The following is a 7,697-nucleotide window of genomic DNA, read 5'->3' on the forward strand; positions in this document are numbered from 1 at the left end:
TGGTGAGGATGACCAGTACCTCGCCCAGGCGGTGTCACCTGCTATGCGGAACAGGGGCCCTGGTGGGGGATTGGAAGATTGGAAGGGATAGACAAGGAAGAGGCCGTGACCTTAAGTTAGGTACCGTACCATCCCGGCATTTGCCTGGAGGAGAAGCGGGAAACCACGGAAAACCACTTCCAGGATGGCTGAGGTGGGAATCGAACCCACCTCTATTGAGTTGACCTCCCGAGGCTGAGTGGACCCCGTTCCAGCCCTCGTACTACTTTTCAAATTTCGTGGCAGAGTCGGGAATCGAACCCGGGCCTCCGGGGGTGGCAGCTAATCACACTAACCACACCACAGAGGCGGACGGCTTTCAGTATTACCTTGCAAATTATACTTTACTAAACCACTTAAGAGAGAGAGTGTAGATGTCGGCGGCACCACCTCCAGACTTCTTGGATTTACGAATTTTTGTCAGTCCTTGGTTGTTGGTACATCGTATTTTTAAAAAAAATTCTGTTTAAGTTCCATAAAACCAAAACCCTCTTTATCCATTTTCGTAATCAAGTCCTCTTCCGCCGCCCGTCGCATATTTTAGTTTCTGTAAATAATGCTGTTTATGTTCCATAAACACTCTTTTTTCACTGCCAGTTCTACAAATTTGCATGTTTCTTCTTCCGTACACTTGATTTTGCCACCAAATGAACGCACAGAAATGCTCAGTTTACTCAGCGGAATACCGTCAGTACACACATGAAATAGGCGAATGACGCGCCAACTGAAAAATCGAGCGTCCTCGGCCTTCTCCGCCGGCTCTCGGAGCTCGGTTCCGGTGGAGGGGGTAGGATAGTGGTAGAGTTACTTTACCACAGCAGAAACCCACTCTACTCTACTGCGTACTAGCTACTCTACTCTACTTGCTACTATCCCAGTCGTTTACACGATGCTAGTAGCTCTACTATCCACTCTACTCGCCTCGCTACTCTACCCGTGTAAACCAGCCCTTATGGCGATGATGGGACAGGGAAGCGCTAGGAGTGGGAAGAAAGCGGCCGTGGCCTTAATTAAGGTACAGCCTCAGCATTTGCCTGGTGTGAAAATGGGAAACCACGGAAAACCATTTTCAGGGCTGCCGACAGTGGGGTTCGAACCTGCTATCTCCCGAATATTGCATACTGGCTGCACTTAAGCGACAGCAGCTATCGAGCTCGGTCACTTTACTAGCGACATGTACCATTATGAGGGGCCGTTGTCCTGGCTTTTGGACCCCTTTAGAAAACAAGCGTCATCATCATCCGGATTGTACTTTAGAATGGTCCCTTGGTCAGTAACGCTGTTTTTTCTGGTAGCTTTTGAGTAGGATCCACTGACTGTTTTTGGGTTCATGTCCATCCATTCATTCTTCATGTCATCTTTTTTTTTTTTTTTTTGGTCAGTGGATTAAGTTAAAACTTTTGTTTTGTTATTTCATTTCGTGCCATGAGGGGCCGATGACCTAGACGTTAGGCCCCTTAAAACGACAAGCATCATCATCATCATCATCATCATCATCATCATCATCATCATCATCATCATCGAACTTCGCTTAACCGAAACCCGCCTTAATCGAAATGCCCTGGCAAAATGGTACTTTAATATTTTGTTTTATCCTCTCGTGCTTTGCCGTCGATATTAGCAATTCTCTTGCTATATGTGCTGAGAGCTACTAGGCAAACCCTATTTTTATATTATGACTTTGCCAAAATGCACGTGTAGCATAAAACAAAACAGTATCTTACCGTCTCGTTCGTTCCATGATGCATTGTTTCTTGAACAAGCAGGAATTATTATTACTGTATTATTATTATTATTATTATTATTATTATTATTATTATTATTATTATTATTATTATTATTATTATTACTGTATTGTGTTGACTGTGGTTATCGTTGCTTCAGTTGTGGGAATTTCATCTTGTTTATTTCTCGGACTATACTGCAGCTTCTGTTAGGAAACCAGGGAAATCCAGCGACCCTTCTCCATTCATATTTTTCTTTCACCCAAGGTCGTTCCACTGGCCTCGCAGTTCTAGACTGTGGTTCCAATGCTTTTCTTACCCCACTACAAAATGAACTACATGCTCATAACGGTACTGTATCTTTCCTTACCAACGCTGTCACTCATCTGGACTGGGTTCTTATGAAATACAGTAGTAAGGTACAGTATACAGTACTCAGTTGTGTTTAAAAATACACTGGCAATTGCGTGCTTATTGAATGATGTCAACTAAACGAAAACGCGTTGTTGTAAGCATCGGGAAAAAAATCGAAGCAGTGAAGCAGGTGATAATGGTGCGATATTGCTAAATGTTACTGCGAATTATGAAGTTGATGTGTCAACAGTGGCGGATTGTATATTGTTAATATACAGTATGCACCTTTGCTTAACAGAGTTTATGCATTTTTATTTCGACATTTAAATTCCGAAAATATTTACCATGTGTCATCCGAAAAAACGCGTCAACCGAAGTGGCTCCGCTCCCTTTATTTCGGATAAACGGGGTTCTACTGTACTTCAATGGTTTTGAAACCGTATTTAGGCCTATATTACCCTATATTACATTTCTGTGACACGGACATTTGATAATGTATACAGTCGTCGTTACGGCTAGAAAAACCGCTACGCGATAATATTTCAGCTTAGAACACTGACCAGAAAGGTTCAGTCATGAACTACATCAACGAATTTTCGTTCTGTGGCACATGTGCTGCGGGTCACTATTTCTTCCCTCAACATATTCCTACAACGCAAAGCAAAGTCATCACCGTACAGGCCAGAAGGCCCTTGGAGGGGTGGAAGGTAAAGGCTTCCACTATCCGTAACCTCGGCACTTGATGAGGTAGAGTGGTTAGCTCTGCGCCCGGCCGCCTTTGCTCCCAGGAATTAACCCGATACTCATTTTTGGTCTAGGCTAAGTGAACCTCAGGGCCATGTGCAACTCCGGAAGTGAAAATTTCGTTTCTAAATTTTGTCAATTTCCTGACGGGGAATCGAACCTAGTTCTTCCGGGTGAACCGAGCACGCCTTTAAGGCCTCGGCCAGGCAGACCCTCATTTTCCTATAACGGTATTTCGAAAACCGAGCAAATGACCGCGCGGTTTGAGTCACGTAGCCATCAGCTTGAATTCGGGAAATAGTGGGTTCGAACCCCACTGTCGGCAGCCCTGAAGGTAGTTTTCTGTGGTTTCCCATTTTCACATAAGGCAAATGCTGGGCTTGTATCTTAAGGCCACGGGCGCTTTCTTCCCACTCCTAGCCCTTTCCCATTCCATCGTCGCCATAAGACTTAACTGTGTCGGTGCGACTTGAAGCAAATTATAAATGAAAAAAGAAGCGGTATTTCGATGCGCAGCGATGATATGATAAAATATTTTATAGTGTAATGTAGCATCTTTTATCGCATCCAGCTGTGACACAGTGATACTGTATGATGATGGGTGAGGCAGGACTTCAAAGACAAACGTTGTGATTGTGCCAGCAGTTGTTATCTAACAGTGTTTCTTGTCTGGTTTATTTAAGATTTTCATATTCCCCCGTAAACATCGTAATAATATAATCAGACGGCAGAGATAGCATAGTATCGAGCGAGTTGTCTTCGTGGTTCGAATCACGTACCAATGAGCTTGCAGTTGTCATGCCTCAAGCCACCGTCGCGTTGAATCCCGGTACAAAATGTAGAGAGTCTTCGTGCCCGTATCAATTCTAACATTTGAACATTTCATGTGGTATGCTGGTACGTTAATGTACTGTGTAGAGTTGTAGAAAATTGAGTTCTAACATGGATATACAGTCGAACCTCGATATCTCGAACTTCAATTACTCGAATTTCCGTATCTCGAACTAACTTGAATTTCCCGGCCGTTTATCCTGTCCTTCACGTGTATTTATTTCTGTATTACTCGAAATACGGTTACACAAATTTCTCGATTTCTGGAAGCAAACATTTTCTTCCCTGAAGCAAAAAAAAAAAAAAATCCTCTGTAACTCGAATTTTGTGCAACATTAACTGTGCAATACGGCATTTGTGGTTTGTGAGGAACAGTTAACAAGTAAAGTAAGGGTTACAGTGATACTGGGAGCTAATATGACGGGAACTTAAAAACTAAAACTTCTAGTGATCGGAAAATCGACGAAGCCTCGCTGTTTTTCGGGTATGAATTAATTAGCGGTCACGTACGAAAGCAAGCCCCGAAGTCGCGGATGACAAGCTCCATTTACGAATCTCGACTGCGTGGTACTGACGAGAAGTTTCAACGTGAAGGGAGGAAAGGTTAACAGTAACAAACAGAAGAGACTAACGGATTTTTTTCCAAAGGTGTTAACGGAGGTAGACCCATGTTTCTTGTTTCACTACTGTATGTACTGTATCCTGTGTTCTAAAAAGTTACTATAATAAGTGTTATAATTATAGTGATACCGTAAAATAAGGTTTGTTTGTATATTTCTATGTACTGTTAAAATAATGTATTCACTATAAGTCCGTAGATACATATGACTCAGTTATGTACTATACATGCTCAAACTGCCTCCTGTCAGTTCTTGATGGATACAGTACTTTTGCGTCCATCTCTTGGCACAGGCCAGAGTAAAGTGTAGCTTCCACCGAAGTCCCAGTCAACATCCATGGCTGTGACAATATGGAAGTTGCTGGGGTATGGGTAGTGCTGAGTAATGACATTCAGAGCATGACTGGTGCATCTGAGTGTTATGAAAGGTGCTGCTAATAGGGTCAGTCGTGCTGCAATAGTACTTTCTGACCTAGTGAGGAAAGCAGTGGCAAACTACCTCACTCCTCATTTTGGTGCTGCCGTTGGTTTTTGGGGTTACCTTATAACCGCCTAACCTTTGGTAGTGCTATTTGAGGATCCAACCAGCCTCTGGGCTGATGACCTAACAGACAGACAGACATGCTCAAAAACTGTATTCTCTATATCTCGACATTTCGATAACTCGAAATAAAATTTAGCTCCGGTGGTGATTTGAGGTATCGAGGTACCACTGTAGTTGTAGTAATGTGTAGGTCTGGTACACTCTTTCATTCACAAGTCCAATAACTGTTATTGACAGTTATGCACTATCATATACTACTTGGCAGTGTGCCAGCTATCCCACTCGGCTGCATAATACAGTATATATTATTTTCCGTTGCGTTATTTATATTGATGTCATAATATGCCCAATGATGCAAGTGACTTGTTTTCAACAAGGAATGTCTAGCTTTAAGCCGTGTCATCATCACCTTGGAAACCTGCGACTTGTCACATTAATGCGATCTTTGATATTCAGCTTTAAAGAGAGGATCTTACTGTGGCAAGTGATCTGTAGAGAGGGAGGACGTATTTTAAAGTTCCATATGGTAGTATCGATCTCAGTTTCCCAATTTATTAGTCGTAGTCGATCCCAGCTGACGTAGTGGAATTTGAATGCGTTAACTCCATGTCGTTGGCGCCCGGTATTTTGAATTATTCTTGCGAGGCAAAATATCGGCACCATGTCGTCTCTTAAAATGTATAGCAACTGAAAGGACAGTTAAGCGATTATTATTATTATTATTATTATTATTATTATTATTATTATTATTATTATTATTATTATTATTATTATTATTATTGTACCGGGCGGTACACCTCTACGACGCAAGTTCAAATCTTGCGCCAATTGAAACTTCTCTACTGTAGAAACCCGGAACTTTAACAACTGAACTAACTCTACTGGTTATCAGAAGATGTCACTGTGTGTTTTTGATTTGCTTTTGTTTTTCATTGATCAAGAAATGTGGACATTCTCTAACAGATGTCTCTACCAAAAACTATGGTAATACACTCTGGTGCAATGGAATGAACTCTCTTGAAGACATTTTGTATTCATAAGTTTTGTCTTTACTAAATTTTGTTCTGTGGTTTGTGGGTTGGCAATATTAATCCTTTCCTTCCGCCTATTTTGAATTAAGCCAATCAGTAATTTCTGTAATTAATTTTCCTCCAGTCATTGCTTTCTTCTTCGAATTTCCATGTGTAACTTTTAGTCAACCAATAAAAATTGAGTGGGTGTGTCTACTCATTCCTGAAAGGTCTCGAATTTTCCGCGAGGGTATAAAAACTGCTGATTTTCTTGTCTCCGGGCCACTTCAATAACATCTAGCTTAGTGTGTGGATATGTAGCAGGGAGCGGGAAGCGCCCCGTTCACCTGGCAGCAGCTCTTCATCAAGGTAATGGCCTCTTAACATCTTTATTTCTTGCTAGCTCAGCAGTTTAACTCCCGGGGAAGGTTCGAAACCTTTAATATGTAAACTATTAAAAATGTAAACCCTTTTCCTGGTAAACTTCAGTTTTCTTGAACTTTAACTCGGGGATAGAGAGTGCTTTACCCTCTCGAGCTCCCCTTCATTTGAAATTGAGGTGACTACGTTTTCGTGACCGTTTCTTCTCTTCCTTAATGTATTAAACTTTCTCATACGAGTCACCTCCCTAGCTTGGGATTAGCCCCTGTATTATGGCCTAACGCCACATAGGTTTTAAAAAACTTTAGTGTAGGAGTGCAAGTACTCGCCTCCATTCAATTTTGTATTTTGGGTCATTTATTTAACACGTTTTGTTTTCCTTCCTGAGAAGGCCCAGTAGATTGGGTACGAGGTACCCCTGTCTCATTATAAATATGCCTTGAGGGCAGTTAGTGTAAAGTCAGGTTATGGCCTCTTAAATAGGCTTGAAAAATCGAGAGCGGATCAGCTCTTTTTGGTATTTTGAAAGGTGCCTCGGGGAGGCGTGGCAATTTTTTGATTGCTGGGAGCTAATGCTCCATGTAATTAGGGGTTTTCTGCCCTTTGGTAATTCGTGGTTATGAGCTGAGAGCTCAGACTTTGGGGCTCGTAGCCCAGAATTTGTAAAATTACATTGTACCTGATATTTTTGTTATTTCACCTTGTGAAAAATTGTTAAACTTTGTTGTCTGTTGAAAATATAACCTTTATTTACATTTTAAATTCATCTTTCGGACTTGTAGTTAGACCCATTCCAGCCCGCACCTTCTTTCACCTCTGACGTCCACGGATAACTCCGTACCAATTATTATTATTATTATTATTATTATTATTATTATTATTATTATTATTATTATTATTATTATTCCTCTCTTCCAATAACGCTTTTGAGGGTACGATAAATCAACATATACACATACACCCAGCCCCCGTACCATTGGAATTAACCTATTAAGGTTAAAATCCCCGACCCGGCCGGGACCCTCTGAACCGAAGGCCAGTACGCTGACCGTTCAGCCAACGAGTCGGACTCTCTTTTAGTAATTCATTCATGTAACTTAGTGCCATTCTCAGCTATCAGTACTATATAATCTGCAAATCGTATGGTACTGTACACTTAACTTGTATGTTTGTAGCCAAACAATCCTGTTCGAATGTTTTACTAATTTGTTCCTATTCTAGACGAAATTCATTCAGTTACCTCCACCCGCCGCACACTTTCTTTAGTCGTTGCGAGCGCAGTACTGCATTGCTTATGCACATACAGTACGCTGTTGTAGTCAGCTATTCTTCTCGTACGTCACATACCAGACTGGCACTTAATGAGAGCGATTGTTTACTCTCTCATTTGAAGTGCCTGGTAATTACATTCCAAACGGCTTCACAAGTGGTTGCAAAATATTTGTTTTATG

This window comes from Anabrus simplex, chromosome 5 (genome assembly GCF_040414725.1).
Source record: "Anabrus simplex isolate iqAnaSimp1 chromosome 5, ASM4041472v1, whole genome shotgun sequence".
NCBI classification, from domain to species: domain Eukaryota; kingdom Metazoa; phylum Arthropoda; class Insecta; order Orthoptera; family Tettigoniidae; genus Anabrus; species Anabrus simplex.